At 34.7% G+C, this 20,472-nt stretch overlaps 2 long non-coding RNA genes across 2 annotated transcripts in view; both read left to right on the top strand.

The window, feature by feature from the left end:
- The window catches only part of LOC111093095, a 31,499-nt gene extending 25,443 nt beyond the window's left edge, over positions 1 to 6,056 (top strand). The window contains exon 2 of the long non-coding RNA XR_005381208.1: positions 5,814 to 6,056. This is a non-coding gene — a long non-coding RNA (uncharacterized LOC111093095). The remainder of the gene's footprint in view (positions 1 to 5,813) is intronic.
- The window catches only part of LOC111093093, a 103,300-nt gene that overhangs the window by 43,619 nt on the left and 39,209 nt on the right, over positions 1 to 20,472 (top strand). The window lies entirely within an intron of this gene.

Raw genomic sequence — 20,472 nt, 5'->3', positions numbered from 1 at the left:
AAAAAATTAGTTCCTCATTTACACTAGTTACAAGGCAGTAGGGGCTACCATATTGGATATCATGGATATTGAACATATCCATTGTTACTGAATGTTTTATTGGATAGTACTGATGGTCAGTTATCTGAGATCATCAATTTACAATTGATGCATACTAAAATATATATATATATATATATTTAGCATCTACTGATATACTGTAACATATTTTAAAAGTAGCAAAACTGTGTTTAATCAGATTCGAGGTAGTGGAGTGAATCTTTGTTTCTTTGTGTTCACTTTTTGATGATTATTCACATGTCATTTTTGAGTAATTTGTATTAATACTTTCCATTAAAAGCTAAAAATATGGGTATTTTGGTGTTTGCTTATATTTGTAAAATGACTTCTATTTAAAATGTGACAGATACATTTAGGAAGAAAAGTTATTTATATGGAAATAAGGAAATAGATATAGTTAGCTTTTGATTGGTTTTATTTTAGTGGCCAAAATGGATTCTCCAAAGGGTTTGGGTTTTTTTTGTGTTTGTTTGTTTTTGTTTTGTTTTGTTTTGTTTTTAACTGAAAGAATAGGACATTGGCCAAAATTTTGTTTGCTATTTTGTGCATGGATTTCATTATAGACTCAAACCTTCAGAAACCTGTACAATAGAAGCTGTCTTCAAACCAAGGCCACTGAAATTTGAGGATGCCAGTACCATCTCTGTATATTTAAACATCAGAATTCCCATTTCTGGAATATCTTATACCTGCATTCTAAGTAGCACCATAGTAGTTTCAGAGGTCATTTAACATTAATTGTCTCAGCTATACATCTTGAAGTGCTGAGCGGCTTGGCCAAGAGGCATAGATGCTCAGTGGCAGAGCCAGAATATGAACTCGTGTATAGTGACCTCTGTCATCTAGGGCTGTCCTCTATTTGGTACTTGTGCTTGGTACAAATTCTGCACCATACCCGGTTCCATTGTAAGAGGATTCTCAGATAGCTTTTGATATCATAACTGTTAAAAATTATTTGGTTCCTCATATTCAAGTATTTTGGAATAAAGTGAAGAAGAAAAATAGAACCACTTAAAAAAATCCAGTAAGTAATGCATCAAATTTGAAAGTAAACTTTGTATAGATAAGTTCTAAGATAAAAATCTAAAAATTTCCTGGTCTTAAATATATATCTTTTGATACTCAAGATAAATTGTTAAAGAAAACAGGCAAAAGGCAGATACATAATAAGATTCCTTTATTAAAAAATGTGTATTGTATAAAACAGAGACTTGAGTATATATTTCAAAGTATTAATAATTCTGTCTCTGAATGCTGGATTATGGGTGATTAAAATTTCTTTTCATTATCTGCCTTTTCTTCACATTCTTTTATGAATATGAGTTTCTAGTATAATAACAAAAATATTTTAATATAAATTGCATTTTTATCTAGGATTGAATAAATATTACACTTTAGATAATAAAGTTTTCAAATAAATTAGAATATTTTAAGAATAGGGGAAATTTTAAGGAGATTAAATTTTTTTAATTTTAAAGAGATTAGATTTTAGAGATAATTAAATAATTATGAATAATATCTCCTACTGATTTAAAATACATATATGTAGATCATAATTTCTAAAAATACAGTTAATATTCTATAAGAAATATGAATGGAATTTACTTAATAAAAACTTATTCTTGGACCATTATTTAATTTCCTAGTATTGGGCATCCCTGGGGGCTCAGCGGTTTAGCACCACCTTCTGCCCAGGGCATGATCCTGAAGACCCAGGACCGAGTCCCACGTTGGGCTCCCTGCATGGAGCCTGCTTCTCCCTCTGCCTGTCTCTCTCTCTCTCTCTCTCTCTGTGTCTCTCATGAAAAAATAAATAAAATCTTAAAAAGAATAATTTTCTAGTATTAAAAACAACATCCAGAAGCTTTATCTTAAACATCTTCTTAAACATCTCAGTGTAATTATCTTTTGAACCCAAGTCATATCCAATAACTTCTGCCTTCCTCTCTTAGGATGCACTTATTTTCTATGTACAATGCACTTAATTTACCATATGCATTCATAGCCATCAATTATTTGTTTTGCATAATTTAGCTCTTAAACTGAACAGTTAGATAATTTGAACCTACAGTACTGTCTGGTTCATTCTACTTTGGTATCAAGTTTTCAGGGCCTAGGCCCTATGTGACATGTATTTTACGCCAACCAGGATTTTAATGTAACCCAATAGGCCCTGGACAAGCACTTGATGTACTGATTATCTGGCTCTCAGACTCTGAAGCATTGGATAGTTAGACGAGAGGAAAAGGTTTTCCTTGACTGGATCCTCTTTCCACTGGGTCTGAGCTCTGCCACAAAGTCAATTAGCAAATATCTTTTGGGATACTTGGCTCTTAAATAGGATTTAAAGGTACATTAAAAAAAAATTCCTGTTTTAGGGGAATTAGAATTCTAGGTAGAAAGGGAAAGGCCTTTCCTTCTTTCACTTCATCTCAAGACCAGAAAATAAAAAAAAACTCCCTGGAACCATGGAAACCAGTAGATTCAATTTGTAATCATTTTTACAGAGGAGTCAGATGCATGCTTCCTGTCTCTTTTATTGGTTTCTTTTTGCCTTTTTCTTTTCAATAACTGCTGTGATTGAGCCTTCCCTATCTTTGCCGGCACTTCCCAAATCGGCCTCTTTGGATGGTGTATAGATTCTCTGACAAGGGGGTTATTTATTGGCTACATAGATTTTCTGTCTCCTGCTCCTTGGGGTATGTAGTTGTGTTTTATTTTCCCTTTTTTCTTCCTTCGTTTGCTTGCTTATTTTATTCCTTGCTATTTTCTGATAAAGAAAAAAAAATCTATTTCAGCTTACTTTTTCCCCCAAGTGTTTTTGAGGAGCCTCCTTCCCCGCCCCCAGCATTATACTTCTGATATGTTTATTCTCTGTGATAAAGTACTTCCACTGCTTACACAGGAAAATACATGCACCTGAAGTAAACAATGATCTTTACTTTTTTTTTTTAAGATTTTATTTATTTATTCATGACAGAAACAGAGAGAGAGAGGCAGAGACACAGGCAGAGGAAGAAGCAGACTCCATGCAGGGAGCCTGATGTGGGACTCGATCCGGGATCTCTAGAATCACACCATGGGCTGAAGACGGTGCTAACACACTGGGCCACTGGGGCTGTCCTGGTCTTTACTTTTAAATCATGAAAATAATCAACCTGTTTTAGCATTCTACTAGAGTATATCCCATTCACCAAGGTTGGTAAGAAAAAGTTGTGCTTATATTTTTTGGATTTCCATTTTTAAATGTAATGTTTTGTTTTATGTTGCGCAATATTAGTAAGTTAAGGTTATGAAGGCCTCTTGCAACAGTGCCTTAAAAACAATCATTAAGAGACCTGTTATTTAAAGAGAATTAAAATTAATTCAGATGGAAAGGACATTTTTCTTTGGACTCTACCCCATACTTTCCATCTCTGTTAGGTATCTTTTATTATCTTCTCAGGGCACAATAGCTTTGGGTGGCTAGAGTTTCTATAATTGCTCTTCTCTGTTTTTTATTCTTTTTCTTGTAGTTTCCAAACTGATTGCTTTTTTAAAAAAAATCTTATTTATTTATTTGAGAGAGAGAGAGAGAACGAGTGTGGGGAGGGGCAGAGGAAAAAGAAGAGGGAGAAACAGACTCCCCACCGAGAAGGGAGCCCAACATGGGACTCAATCCTAGGACCCCGAGATCATGACTTGAGCCTAAGGCAGATGCTTAACTGACTGAGCCACCCAGGCACCCCCAAACTGACTGCTTTTTTACAATAGTTTCTGAACATGGAAATCCTGATTCACTTGATTATATAGTCAAAATGCCTTGTTCATGGATAACTGACTTATCAGCAGTAGATGGTGGCTTAGTCCAGTTTTCTCACCTCTTTGACAATTAAGAATGACTGTGTTCAAAGCTGTGTCTATGGTGCTTAACCTAGTGCATTGTATACATAGGATTCTCTGTAAAATAAATAAATAACTATAAAGTTATCAAGTATATTAGAGACTTTAATGCAGTGGCTATAGGATCAACAGCTAATTTGGTTTTACTTGGTTTAAAAAGAAACACAAACCAAAAGATAGAAGATTTGAGAGTTCATCCTAGGTTTGCTGCTTAGTCTGATAATAATAATGTTAGTGATACAAATAGAAATCAGGATGATAATAATATAGTATTTCACAATTACTTCACACTTATAAAATGATTAATTCTGGACCAGGTGCCTTACATCAATTGTCCTATTTAATTCTCACAATATTCTAAGAGTTCAATACTATGGATGTCCCATTATAGTTGAGGAAGGGGAAGCTTAGAGAAATTAAGGAACTTGCTTAATGCCATATAGCTGGAGAGTAGTGGAACTCTGAACCTGCTTATTTACCTGGAGAAACTTACATCATGTAACTGAAAGCCCAAGGCTTAGGGCTTAATTTCAATCTATCTGCAGTTTCTAAGGATTTCCCTAACTTTGTGATTAGTTTTGTCCTCAGGCTGGTTTCCATCATGGTAGGAAGCAGCTTCATGGACTTTAAGTCCCCTTGGTCACTTGCAACTAGAAGAGAAAATCTCTTCTGGTAATTCTTTTAGAAAAGTAAAGAATTTTCCTTCTCAGAAATCCTCAGCAAATCTCTCTCTGTCCCCAGTTAAGTCATGTGTCCAGACCTGAATCAGTTACTATGACCATGGGAATAAACTTAATTGGGGCCAAGCTAGCAGTATAGTCAGCTGATCTTGAGCTACACAAATCCCAGCTAAATGCTGGGAAGTCAATCAGTAGTTATATATATTATATATAAATCTTGCTTTAATAGTCTTAGCTAATGAATATTTTCCTCTCAGTAGAATGATGCAACTTTATAAAATATTTTTATCTATTTATATATCTTTCAACACCACTATGTTTTCTTTTCCCCAAAATTTATTTAGAAAAAATTGACATGTAACATTGTGTAAGTATAAGGTTTATAGCCTGTTTATTTGATATACTTGTTTACCATGAAATGATTATCACAGTAGCATCCCCTCACATAATTCCTAATTCTTTTTTGTAGTGAGAACATTTAAGATCTACTACTCTCTTAGCAACTTTCAAGTACATAATAACTATAATCACTATGCTGAGCATTAGATAAAAATTTCATTTATTTGGGGTACCTGGCTAGCTCAGTTGGTAAAGCATGCAACTCTTGATAATGGGTTTATAAGTTTGAGTCCCTATTGCATGTAGAGATTACTTAAAAATAAAATTTTAATTTTTAAAAATTTATTTAAAGGAGGATATTGTTGAATAGTGCCCCTCTAAAATTCATGTCTATGCAGAACCACAGAATGTGACTTTATTTGGAAATATAGTCCTGGCAGATGTGATTTTTTTAAGAGAAGGTCATACTGGATTATGATGGGCTCCAAAGCCAATAACTGGTGCCATATGCTGTGGTCTGAGTGTTTGTATTCCTGGGCCATGTCTGAATATGCTATGATATGAATGTATTTGTCCCTGAAAAATTGATATATTGAAATCCTAAAACCCAATGTGATGGGATTAGGAGGTGAGGCCTTTGGGAAGTGCTCAGGTTCTGAGAGAACCCTCATTAATGGCATTAATGCTCTTATAAAAGAAGCTCTAGAAAGCCAGTTGACCATTTCTACCATGGGAGGATACAATGAGAAGTTTGATACCTGGAAGGAGTACTCTCCTGACCATGCTGGCACCCATATCTTGGACTTCCAGCTTCCAGAACGGTGAGAAATAACTGTCTGTTGTTGATTACAGCCTGACTAGATCACGACACCATGTGAACAGACAGGTGCACAGAGACACAGGCGGAAGAATGCCACGTGAAGATCAAAGCAGAGATTGGAGTTATGCTGCCACAAGCCAAGGAACAAGTGCCACCAAAAGCTGGAAGAAGCAAAGAATATTCCCTTAGAGCTTTCAGAGGGAGCCAACACCTTGTTGCTTTCAGTCTTTTAACCTTAAATCTGTGAAAGAATAAACTTCTGTTGTTTTAAGTCATCAAGTTTGTGGTGCTTTGTTATAACAGCTCTGGGAAACTAATGCAGACATCATGGACAGATGTATCAGATGGATAATGTAATGAAAGATGATATATGCACAGTCTAAAACTGATAAGGTCCTAATATCCAGAATGTCCAAAGCCCTCAAATCAATAAGAAAAAAAAATAATAGAAAAGAAGATGGATACAAAACATGAACGGGCAATTTGCAGAAAAGGAAACTTAAAAAAATTAATACCTAAAGAGATGCCCCAAATCATTAATGGTCAGAAATGCAAATTGAAATATCACTTTTCACCTATTAGCCTGGCAGTAATTCGAAAAGACAGATGTGCCAACTCTTGGTCAATATATGAGGATACAAGAACCCTTATTCCTGCTGGAGGGAGCATGAACTGGGACAGCCATTCAGAGACCAAGACGGCAATAATAACCCAAATTAAGTATGTGCATGAATTTTGACCATCAACTCTGCTCATGAATATATAACTGAGAGAAATTATTTCATAAGTTCATAAGGAGACATATGTAAATGGAAATGTTCCTGAAACATTGCTGTTATTATTATTAATATTTGGAAGCAAACTGACTGTCTAAATTAAAATGTGGTGGTTATACATCATGGGATTTCCTGCAGCAATTAGAAGTAATGACTTAGAAATACACATAGCAATGAATGGGTATAAAATTATGCTTGTGAAAAGGAAAAATCAGAACCAAAAATATCATGCACTATCACTTATTTGATTAAAAATATTTCCTCATTAATCAAAGCACATTTTATAAGAACACAAAGAAAAGAAAGATATACATTATGCACAACAATGGTTATCTACTAGAATGGAGGATAAAAAGTAATAAAATAAATAAAAAGACCGGGCCTTACGTGGATCAATGATATTGTATAATAAAATGAGAAGCAACATTAGCTCAACCCTCTTCACTTGAGGTCTAAAAACACAAAGTTTAATCAGTTCAATCAGTTAAGAAATGGTCACACCAAATTACTAAGCATTTTTCTGAAACATTTTATTTTTTCAAAAGACATAATTTAAAACTGAGCTCAGTATATACTAAAATGCAACATACAGGATTTCCTTATTCCAGTGCTCAAATAACTTTCCTGTTTCCCTTCCCCCCTTATTTTCTGTCTTCTTTACTTACTTTTCATACTCTGACACTTTTCCCCCTTAAATGTTAGCATTCTTCACAATTTTGTTCTTAGTTCTTATTTCTTACTGTACAAAGATTTCCTGAGTGTTGGATTCATGTCTATGGCTTCCACAACTCAATCTGTCTTTAATTCCCACCTTTCCCACAAATATTGATCCCCACCTGAATTTCCTATAGGTTCTCCAAGCTCAGTAAGTCTAATATTAAACCCATACCCTTTTCTTCTTTGCCCTATAAACTTGATCTTTTAAATGATATTATTCCCCCAGTATCTCAAGCTAATTTGGGAAACATCTTAGACTCCTCTCTCTTCCCCATTCCATATGTCAAATCCTATTTATTGTACTTCAGAAGTATCTCTAAACCCAGTTCCTCTTCATATCTCCACAGCAACAGAAAGACACCAAAGGGGTTTAAGTACCAACGTAATATAGGTAGAACTGTTTTAAAAATGATTACTCTGAATGCAGTGAGAGGAATTTATTGAAGAGTCGGAGATATGGAGACAAGTTTAAAGTTATTGATGAAGTCCAAGAAAGAGGTCATGAATGCTTGGATTAAGGTGATGGCAGTGGAGAAGTAGGGAATAGAAAAAGGGGGCGGGGGGAGGAAAGCATGTATCTGCCTCTAGAAGGGGCTTCTTTAAAAATGATCAACAAAATTTTAAAAAGATAATTTTTCATGAGACTAATTTTATAAAATGTTTATTTTTTTTAAGATATCCTTGCAGGTTTACTATCTCAGTTACATGTCTTCCTATAATTTTTTTCTCCTTTTAAAACATCTTTTTTTTTTTTTTTTTTTTTTTTTTGGTATTTTATGGCACCATCCTGAGATGCCTTCTATAGTGTTTTTATATTTTTATATATTAATTTTATATGAATTTTACATTTATGATTTTATAGTTTTTTCATTTAGTTATTTCTTCACTGTATTTAAAGGTTATTATGTGATTTAAGAGAGAGACAAATATTTCCTGCTTATTGCTGGTTGCTGTTTTGAATTTAACTTACCCCATCAACCTACAATTAATTTAAAAATGTTATCAGTTAAATGCTGTAATGGCCTGGGTAGCTTCCTTTTTCTAAAACAGTAATTTTCTGTGTCATCATAGGGATGAAATATGGTCTTTGTAATATCCCAGATGTGAAACGACATTTCCTTCCTAGAAACTTTCTGATTCTTACGAATTAACTCTTTATCACTGCAGTAATTTTCCTACAATATTCTAAGAAATTAATGAAAAATTTATTGAATTATTCTAAATTCTATAATTTTAGCATTCAGAATTTACAATTATTAGAAAACAGATTTTTTTCTATGTGGTCAATCTAGCTTGGATGTTTTTAAAATAGAATTTTTCTATCAAAATTTTCACAAATGTTAATAATTCAAATTTTTGTGACTCATAAGTACTATACTCCAATAGGAAATGTGTTTTCCTTCTTTGATGATTTAAAGTTCTATATTCCTCTGCAATGCTTTGTAATCTGGTTTTAATAGATGGCATTACCTGGTTGAGTACAAGGAAGGTATTACCTAGATACCAAGTGGCACTATTTTTAACTGCTTCTCCTGTGAGTCCAAAAAACATTTAAAAGTTTCTCTTAAACTTTATCTGACATGTGGATCAAAATAATTTTAGCTTGTAGTTAATATAGAATAGCAACAGATAGTTTGCAGCCTTAATTGTGTTAGTAAATTTCATTTATCCCAATAAATTTCCCAAGTTTCCCAAGTCCATCTTTTATTACTCAATTATGTGCATGTATGAGTGTGTAGATGGATGGATGGATGGATGGATGGATGGATGGATGGATGGATGGAAAGACAGATAAATAGAGTTGACTCTCAAAAAACACAGATTTGAAATGCATGGGCCCACTTAAACATGGATTTTTAAAAGTATAGTACAGTAGTCTGTGTGTATTTTCTCTTTCTTAAGATTTTCTTAATAACATTTTCTTTTCCCTAGCTTAATCTGTTGTAAGATTGCAGTATATATTACATCTAACATAACATTTTTGAGAGTCCAAAAAACACAGGTTTGAAATGCATGGGCCCACTTAAACATGGGTTTGTAAAAATATAGTACAGTAGTCTACGTGTATTTTCTCTTTCTTAAGATTTTCTTAATAACATTTTCTTTTCCCTAGCTTACTTTATTATAAGATTACAGTATATATTACATCTAACATACAAAATACGTGTTCATTGATTAAGTTATCCATAAGGCTTCTGGTCAACATAGTAGTTAAGTTTTGGGAGAGTCAAAAGTTGGGTGTGGATTTTTGACTCTGTGGAAGGTTGGCACTCCTAACCTCCATGCTTTTCAAGGATCAACTGTAGATAAATAGAGAATAAAATGAAATGTATAGCAAAAATCTGGTTGCCTTAATGAAATCTTTTATCCAAGAACGTTATTTATTTAACATCTATGTGTTAGGCATTACTCTACATGCCACTTATGATGGTGAATGTTACAGAGAGATATTCCACCTCTTAGACTTTGTGTATTAATGAAGAGAAGACACAGTTGAAAAATAATTGAAATATAATTTCAGATAATGACTAATGTCCAAAGGAAGTAAAAAGAAGATACGATAGTGATTGGCTATATAAGCAGAGAATGGTGGATACCACACTCAAAAAGAAAGTTTCTGTAAAGAGAGGCTTTAAACTAAAACTTGATTAATTAAAGAATCACCAGCCCTGCAAAACCCTAAGGAGAAACAACGTGGGCAGCGTATACAACAAAATTCCAAGGCCAGCTTGGCTAGATCCTATTTGAGAGGAGAAGTAAAGCGAGTAGTGTTGGGTAGACACAGAGCTAATTCAGAATATTTTGTCTTCTCGATAGGAATACAATTACAATAAATCACAAACCAGTTAATCAATGAGTGGTTATTTATTTCAAACTCACTATGCCTTGAACTGATCCATTGGGAGACACGTTTAGAATTGCCCTTTCACATTTTACAAAATGGAGTGTTAAGTAGTAAAATTCTTTAAAAAGACAATTATTTTCCAGTATTTCAAACCTACAGCAACGGGCAGAGAACCATGTCCACTAGATTTAAGAGATTTGACCTGCTCACATTTTGACATTATTTCTTCAGATGCCTTTTAAGAAATAAAATGTTACAGGAATACTTTAATCCCCTTTCTACAACCTTACTTGTGCAACTCTCTCCCCTTCAAAGAGGGAATTACCACTGTGAAATTGGTAAGTACATTTTCTCTTCTCTTCATATTTTTATAAAGCTTTCTTTATGGTGAAATATAGACATAAAAAAGGGAAAAATTAAAAAAAATATGGATCAATGTTTTATCACAAAACGTTACTTAACTATTGCCTAAGTAAAGAAAGAACAATGCCAAGACAGAAGCACCTATTTTTTTTTTCAGAAGCACCTATTATTCCCATGTGATCACTATTCCCTCATTTCCCCCCAAAATGGATGCTATCCTAACTTTAATAACAATTGCTTCCAAGCAGTTCTTTTAATCTTCTCATGCATGCATTAGCTTTGCCTTAAAAAACTTATGTAAGTGAATTAAAACAGTAAGTAGAGTTTGTGTCTGGCATCTTTAGCTCAATCTATTTGGGAGATTCATCCATGTTTTATGTGTTGTTGTAGTTTGTTTGCGTTGCTGTAAATAGTTTTTTTGTGTGTGTGTATAGCGTAACGTATCCATCCTAACATTGATGGACATTTAAATTGTTTTCAGCTTTTTGACTATCAAAGACAATGCTATAAATATTCTCATGCATATTTCTTGGTGCTTATGTGTTGTCATTTTTGTTGGGTGTATACTTAGGAGCAGAATCGTAGAGTTATAGGATATGTGTATATTGACCCTTAGTAGAAGAAAATTCTGGACTGTTTTTAAAGTGTTTGTACAAATCTACACTCCCATCAATGGTGGAAGTTTTTCCAATGTTTCACATCTTCATCCACACTTTGTATTTCAATTTTTCAATTTTAGCCATTCTAGTGGGTATGTAGCATTATCTCTCTATGGTTTAATTTGTTGTTCCCTGTGACTAATAATGTTAAAGTATTATCATATGCTTACTGACCATTTGAATATCTTCTTTTATGAAGAGTCTGACTGAGTCTTGGCCAATTTTTAAATTGTTTTTTTTTTTTTATTAATGTGTAGGATTCTTCATATATTCTAGATACAAACCTTTATAGGTTACACATGTATTGAAATAATTTTCTTAGTGGTTTGTCTTTTTACTTTTTTAGTAGTGTTCCCTAATGTAGTTCTAATTATTCATCCTTTCCTTTCTGGTTAAGGCTTTTATATCCTGTTTAGGAATAGTTTTCTCACCCAAAATTATGAAGATATTCTCCTATATTATCTTCTATAAATTTTGTTCTTTCTTTCATATATAAACCTACAACCCAACAGGAATTGATTTTTTAAAAAATTTCATAATCAGTGTGAGATAGATGTAAAGTTTCATTTACTTTGAGTACTGATAGTCCATTGTCTTAGCATCATACAGTGAAACACTCTTTCTTCCACTGCTTTGTAGTATCACTTTTATTATAAATCAAATGTCTGCTATAGGTGTGTCAATTTATATGCTGTTTATTCTATTCCATTGATCTGTTCTTATGCTCATATCACATTATCTTATTATAATTTTATAAAAATGTTTGATATTTGGTAAGACAAATCTCTTCTTGTTCTTCTTTTCTAAGATCGTCGTGATAGTTCTCATTTTATACATACCCACCCACACACACACACACACACACACACACACACACAGATTCTGATTGGAATTCCATAAAAGACACATTTGGGGATATTTGACATCTTTATGAGTTTTAAAATTCACATAGTATCTTCTTTGATTTATATAAACTTTCTTTAAAACTAAAGAATCCCTAAATATCCCATTATCATTTTATAGTTTTCTACATAGAAGTCTTCTGCAAATTTTGTTAGACCTATTTCTAGATAATTTTTTAAAGATTTTATTTATTTATTCATGAGACACACACACACACACAGAGGCAGAGACCCAGACAGAGGGAGAAGCAGACTCCTCACAGGGAGCCCGATGTGGGACTCGATCCCGGAACTGGGATCATGCCCTGAGCCAAAGGCAGACGCTCAACTGCTGAGCTACCAGGCGTCCCTATTTATAGATACTTGATAATTTTAATGTTGTTGGAAATGGTTCTTTATAAAAATTCATTTTCTAACTATTTGTTGCTGGTATAAGGAAATATAATTGATACTATTGACCTTGTATCTAGAAATCTTGGCACTGTTGCTTATTAATTTTAATAATTTTATATGCTCTTTTAGATTTTTTTTGTATATAATTGTATGATGGGCAAATAATATCAATGTATTTTCATTTCTAATCTTTTATTGGAGATGGACAGACCAGGTGTTTTTGTATATTCTTGACCTCAGAGAGAAAATTTGTAAGATTTCATCATTAAGTGTATTTCTATGGATACGGTTTTACTAGAGAAATATTTTCATAGTTTTTTTCTTCACATATCTTTATTTCATTTTCATTATGAAGTATATTTGTACTGGATCTAGAGTTCTAGGTTGGAAGGCATTTTTAGTCATTTTCACTTGTAAGTATCATTCAACTGCCTTCTGGATTCTATTATTATTGAAAGTTTCATTATTATTCCTATGAGGATAATATATTCTTTTTCCCTTCTTCCTCAACTGTAGCTACATTTAAGATTTTTTTGTTTAAAGATTTTATTTATTAATTCATGAGAGACACAGAGAGAGAGAGGCAGAGACACAGGCAAAGGGAGAAGCAGGCTCCATGCAGGGAGCCCGATGTGGGACTTGATCCAGGGTCTCCAGGATCACACCCTGGTTTGAAGGCAGGCGCTAAACCGCTGAGCCACCCAGGGATTCCTACTTTTAAGATTTTTTATTTCTATTTTCAACATTTACACTTTTATGTAATTAAGTGCAGGCTTCTTTTCATTCATTTTGCTTGGGAGTTATAGAACTTTTTTGATCTCTAGATTAATGTTTTTCTTCAGTTTTGAAATGTTTTATTTCAAATACTACTGCTTTTCTCCCCCCCCCCCCCTCCTTTCTTTCTGGGACTTCTGTTACATGTAGTTTAGACTATATTACTGTTTTTTCTCTCTGTCTTCTACTTTCTTTTCTCTGTCTTCCTTTGTTTTGTCTCTCTCTGCCCAATAACACTAAGGGTTGTTCTTCTCTTTCTACTGCTTGTTTCTGCTGGTTTTCATCCATATAGTTTTGTTCCCTTGGTATTTGTTTGATTGGTTATGTTTGTTTCATCCATATGTTTTGTTCCCTTGGTTATGTTTGATTATATAATAAATACTGTGTTTGCAAGATTACCTGTAAATGCTATCTTCATCCAGAGAGGATTTATGTTTGTATCTACTGGGTGCTCCAGAGACACTAGCAATCCTAGTTCTACTTATAAAATCTCCAGGATTGAGATGATTCAGAGAGCTACAATTCCTAAAAGAACCTATCTATTCATAGTTTACTCTTGCTGTAAGGGTAGCCTTAGAGGACCAAGTCCAAAGCCACAGAGATCCACTGGGCCTCTCCCTGCTCCCCACCAGTTTCCTGGCCTACAATCTTCATTTCACTAGCACCGCAGATCTATTAAAAATAGTCCACTGCCTCTCTGCCACCCTGTAGCAACTTCATTAGCATCAATAATGCCCTTGAGAGTACAAAACCTAAAATACATGGCGTCTTTGACTTTCCTTGTCTCTTGATTCTTGGTCCAGTAATTCTTTGGTATTTTCTTCCTTATAACAATGTATATGTTAAAATTTTTTTTTTCTCTTCAATATTTCCGGTTTTTCCTAGGGGGGCGATTGATTGGAATTGGTTAAGGTTCTGTCTATGCACTGTTTATACTGTGTCCGTAAGTGCCCAGAAACTTGAATTTCTATGGCTATAATCTAATCTAGAAATTTGAGCTGTATCATTAAAAAACTGGTTCTCTGCTATTTGTAGAGTTTGCAATCTGGTTTAATATTGAACTTATATATTTAAATCATATGAAATGTGACAAGGTATAAAATGTCATAGAAAAATAAAGGAACAAAAAGGAACTTGAAAAAAAGTATGACCGCTGCTTTCATAATTGTTATGTGAATTTCATAATAATCTTGGAATATAGGAGAGCATTCATACATATACACTGAGGCCCAGAGATTATTAATGCCTTGATAAATGTCACAGATTTAGGGTCTCATTATAAAGTGGCAGGGATTAGAACTCAAGTCTACTTCCGTCCTTAACGTTTCTCAGCCTCCTTTGACTTTGAAGATAATTACCGAGTATGCTAAATATCTTTCATAAAAAATGCTCTTTCTTCCCTTGAAACTCTGATCATGTCACTGAAATATAGGAACTGGAAAAATTGTTCTAGTGTTAGTAATAAATATTGAACATGAGGCATAATCAGGTAGTAGATTAGGCCAATTTGGGGACAGGAGTTGAGAAAAGGACGACATCACTTTAAATCCTGGGGCTTTGTCACTCATGAGCTATATGGCCTTGGAAATGTCACTTAAGTTCTCCAAACTTGTATTTCCTCATGTCTAGAGTAATACCACCTTCCTTAACAGGTGGATATATGAATTAGAGGAATTATGTTAGGTGATGCATGAAAATTACTCATGTAATAATGAATTCGACTGGCCTTAATCCCTCGTTTCAGAGAGGTAGCCTCTAAATCCTTGGGATTTTTCTAGTGATTGGAGTATTTCTTATTCATGGTAGACCCTGATATTTTATGCTAACAAGATCACCAGGGTTCTAGATATTTTAACCCAATATTATTACACAGTATGGGGCTGGTCATACCAGATAGACTAACCCAGTGATTAAAATGTTGATGCTGGGGCAGCCCAGGTGGCTCAGCGGTTTAGTGCCACCTTCAGCCCAGGGTATGATCCTGGAGACCCGGGATCAAGTCCCACGTCAGGCTCCCTGCATGGAACCTGCTTCTCCCTCTGCCTGTGTCTCTGCCTCTCTCTCTCTCTCTGTGTCCCTGATGAATATATAAATAAAATCTTAAAAAAAAATGTTGATGCTTTGAGCCATGTGATGTTAGCCTGACCCCCAGGGAGGCCAGGAAGCTGGAGACTGAATTCAATCTCAGAGCCAGTGATTTAACCCATCATGCTAACATAATGAAACCCTAACAAAGACTGGATTCTGGACATGGGTGAGTTCTCTGTGCTTCCTATCGCACTGTATAGTGCCTTTGTGTATTATGATACAATAGTGTGCCTGGAGGATTATGTTTCCTGACTCAAAGGAGAGAAGACAATGGAGACTTTGCATTTAGGACCCTTCCTGATTTCTCCCTATGTGTCTCTCTCTTAGGCTCCTTTTAATTTACCTTTTATCCTTTCACTATAATAGAACTATAATTGTAAGCAGAATGCTTTCCATAGTTCTGTGAATTGTTCTAGCAGATTGTTGAACCTGAGGGGTTAGAAGAAACCCTGAATTTGTAGCCATCTGGTCAGACCTCTGAGAACCTCTGTAGCCATCTGGGGACTTCTGAACTTGTGCTGATGCAAAGGTAGCATTGTATAAGACTGTCCTCTCAACCTATAAAGTTGGGTCTAACTCCAGTAGTTGGTGTCAGAAGCTGTCCTAATTACCTAGCATAGAGTTCAGCAAATAGTAGGTGTCAATAGTTATCATTAGTAATCAGAAATGTGATTCTTATGTTCTTAATATAAAAAGGATGCTCCATCACTACCACATATATGGCATTTAAGTTTATCAATACCTAAAATTAATGAACAAATAATGAATTTGTTAAAAAGAAGTTCCTCACAGTCAAAATGTATAATCTCTCAGTATTTTTACATTTGTACTCTTAGGTGGTTTGGCTGACTACAGTTTGAAAACTAACGTTTCATTATGTGGTAGCATATTGATAACAAGAACAATTCTCCCTGGATTACCTTTTTATAATCTATATTTTAAGAGTCTCTATTTAAAGTCACTCTAAGTCCTCACCATTTGCTGAGAGCCTTCTCTGTGTTGAGCATAGAGTTTAGACAGAGATTCAAAGTCAAGTAAGACAAAAATCTCTTCACTTCAAGGCTCATTATCTAGTGAGAGAGGCAGGTATATTAATTAACAACTCTAATAAGATAGACTGTAATAAGTGTCTTAGCACAGTGACAAACACAATGCTATGGGAGTATAGGCGAGGAAGATATTGATGTCAGATATTAAGCTCTATTAAACATAGATTCGATTCTTGATGCAAAACGAATGTTTCTGAAATTCTTCTGTAAATCGCTGTTGAGAGTTTCTTCTTTTTACAGTTGTGCACATGTTCAGTTATATCATGGATTCTCAATCTGTTGTTCTCAGGGAGTCTGTGATCCTAAAAAATGCGTTTTCCTCTGTTTCTTTGAAAAATCATAGTAGAAATATGCTTATTTATTGCAAATTATATTTTACAAGTATTATTATACTCCAAATATGTGTTAGGGGAAAGGAAATAAGAATCATGCAATGGATACTAGTTGTCATTCCATGATTTGAGTCTGAAAGACTTCCTTGTTGATGAAAATTAAACATATTTGATGTTGCCATTATAATTAGGGAATCTGTCTTTGTTTACAACAGACTGGTTTAACATAGAATGATATGTCATACTTGAGGGGAAAAGGTGACCAAAAGCTGCAGTGCTTCTGGTGTGGCCACATTCTTGGAAATGTTCTTACAAATGGCAACAGGAAGCAACAAAGGTATAAAAATACCTTAAGTTGGCCATCCTGAAAATACACTCGACAGCACTGATCAATTTTGTGAAAATGCTAGCAATCCAGTTCATCCAACCATAAGGGTAAGAATGCGGTACATCAGGCCTTCTATAATTTGACTTTATCCTACATCTCCAGCCTCATCTTTCAAAAGTATTCCTTGCTTTCTCTACTCTGTAGTCTTGTTTTTCTTTTTTTTTTTCTTCCGGAAAGAAAGAAGTGATTTTAAGAGTGCTTATCTCTGCTTATGCTATAGCCTCTGTCTAGATCGCCCTTTGCATTTTAGTCTGCCTGATGTCCATGTTTTAAGACATAGTTGATGCTGAACTCTTTTATGAAATCTTTCTTGTCACATTTTAGAATGAACCCTGTAGTAGACAGCTTATAAAATGGCTCCCGATGGTACCCACCAATTCACGCTCTTCTGTAATCCCCAACCCTCAAGGCTGTACTAGTGACTCACTTCCAGTGAATAGAATATAGCAAAAGTATTGGGATATCATTTCTGAGATTAAGCAATATGAGACTTTGACTTCCCTCCACTACTTAGTTTTGATTCTACTCCTAGCAGTTTCTCCATTCCACCTGCCCTCGGAGAAAGCCCTGGTTCACATATGCTAGACTATTTCGGCTTCTACAGACTTTACTTGCACTAAACCATTATTAGAGTAGGAAAACTTTTTCAGTTTCTCTTGTTGGTCTCAAATTATCCTTTGTTGATTTCCACTTAGGTTTTCTTGTAACTATCATCCAAAGGTTTTTGACTTTGCTATCTAGTTGCTTTGGAGTCACAGCAGATCCAAAACCTATGATGCTTTCACTGCTACCAGGAATCCAGAATTCTTTACTGGTTTTATCTTTTGACATAAGTATCTATTTATTCTAGACAACCAAACTCTTCCTTATTCAGAGTCCATGTACTGCTGAAGGGGTTGCCTCCATCTCCATGCCCAGGGCCAGATATATATGTCAAGCCTGGCTAATTAAAAAAAAAAATCAAATAGTAATTGGTTCAAGAACTTTTGTTTGAACTATCAAAAAGCACATACGTTCTATTTTGACAAAATTTTAATTGGTTGACAAACGTGTAAGACCCAGGAATGATGCCAACTCATAGTGGTGCAAAACCAAGAGACAAAGAGAGACCAAGTCTTAGCAATGTTATTGGGAACTCTTGATCGGACTGTGCCTGAAGAAATTGTACCCCTAGACTTTTTAGTTATCTGAGCCTATATATATCTTCAGTAAGTAAATTTAAGTGTGAAAAAGTGCTATATAAATAATAGTCAGGAAAAGTCTATGCAGGGGTAGAATTTAGTTGACTCATACATAATACTAAACCATGTTGTCATGTGACTTTATCTCATTTCTCGAAAGGGGATATTAAAGACCTGCACAACCCAGTTAGCTGTACTCTTGTGAAGCTCAGTGAGATAATACATAGTCAACACAGTGATTCAAACCTAGGGTGTCTATCCGAGCACACAAGACTAAATCTTATTCCGTTTAGCCCCCAAAGTACTGGTAAGAGATTTTCTCATCACCATTCTTCTACTTGTCCTTGGGCCCCTCTTTGGTTATATGGATGTTCTGGGGTATAGATTTGGAGATGTTCTAGGAGTCCTGTAAAGTCATTCTTTCTGGTAGTCAGTCATCAATAAATTCCTCTACACTTATATAGTACCCTTTTTGTGGTCCTTAGCTGAATCCATTCCCTTATTTTTTCTTGGACCAAGGCATTTCTTTCACATCAGATTCCCAGGGCCCCATCTGATCATCAAAGTAACTTGTTCTGCGAATTCCCTCACAGGACTCTATTTTATCACATGAATCCTCCTTCCCACCCAAACTCTCTATTTTCATTTGCTTTCATAAAGACTTTGGTGGTCCATTAAACTCAGAGTTAGAATTAATATCAAACAAAAAACTAGTTTCATTTCTTTGAAGTCAAGGAAATCTCAAACTTCAAACACTCTTAGGAAGTGCGGAGAAATATATACATACTATCTTTCAAATGCACCGCAGAAAAGAAAGATGAGCAAAACAGTTATTTCTATGATAAATCAGGTTGCCTGCTCATATCCTGTCACATATGTGAAAGCGCTTGGGAAACTGAAAAGTGATCCAGAAATATAAAGGAATGTAAAAACTGAATCCCCCAAGACTTGGTGAATGTTACTCAAATATTCTTATTTAGTAATAGAAAATATCACTAAAGTTTCTTCATCCACATAAATCACAGGAATTATATTAGGTAAGTAATTAATCACACTTTGTGATTAATTAGACGAGCCCTTAATAATTATGTATAATTTTGCAGGTGAGCATCTTGGTTAACAAATATTAAATGTAGAACAATACTCATATATTACTCCCATTATACATATTAATTCTTTATCAACTTATTTAGAAACTAACTTATAAGATGAAGGCCCAAATAACATTAGACAGTTTCATTGCATTTTTTTTTGAGTGAGAATATACTGCTATCTTTAAAAAGAAAAAGTTGAACTGAAAAGATATGGAAAACAAAATATCCGTTTTTGCCGCAGATGTTAAAAATGGAATAATCAAATATAAAATGAAATGAAATAAATATTCATGAGTCATGATTCATCTCCCTCACTTGATAGGAAACTGATATGTCTCTATGGTAACAGTAAAACTGCTATCCGGGAATGAGCACTTCTGTGTGTATGTGTTTTCATGAGCATATAATTTCAGAAGCATGTGATTAGAAATAAGAAAGAGACTAAAATGAACTGCCGCTTGGATCAATTGAGGTAAAGGAAAACAATGGAACAAAAGAAAATTCTAAGAGGAGAGATGAAGAAATAATTGGGCGGTGAACAAAAAAACAAGTATTGATACAAAAAGGAAAGAGGACTTCATCCAAGGACAGGAATTGGATAGAATTCTCCATTACCAAAAATGTTGCTTCTCTTTCAAGTCTGTGAGGTAGAAAGGGAAGGTACAGGAACAGTGGTTGAATTGTTCAAGGTCACAGAGCTAACAGCAGGTGTTCAACTCTTTCTCGTGATATTAGAGAAGAATTTCATTGTGTCAGGGTTGCTGATTTGGGTCAGGAGAGGAGAAGCAATGGGATGAAGCGGTTAGATTTGTATAGGTTAGTAGGGCCACGCATGTTCCAGGTAGTGGGGTAAAGGCAAGGAGGCATTTTTCATACTTTGAATCTCTGAGGTAGTGTTGGGAAAATAGGGGCGTGGCAGGCTTTGGAATCATTAGGCAATGTAGGAGCCCTTTCATATCTTGCAGTAGAGGGCCCAGGAGAGATGACGGCAGCAGGGACTCTATCAGCTGAGGGAGAATAATCACAGCCTTTATGGAAGAGCAGGATTGGGTTGCTCTTCTGCTAATTTTCTCAGCCAACATCTTCAGATTTGAGGAACGGCCCAGGTCCCTTCACTGAGAAAATCCTCT

Source organism: Canis lupus, chromosome 29 (assembly GCF_011100685.1).
Source record: "Canis lupus familiaris isolate Mischka breed German Shepherd chromosome 29, alternate assembly UU_Cfam_GSD_1.0, whole genome shotgun sequence".
In the NCBI taxonomy this organism is placed as follows: domain Eukaryota; kingdom Metazoa; phylum Chordata; class Mammalia; order Carnivora; family Canidae; genus Canis; species Canis lupus.
The sequence above is the reverse complement of the archived record's forward strand: the minus strand, read 5'-3'. Positions and strand labels throughout refer to the sequence as shown.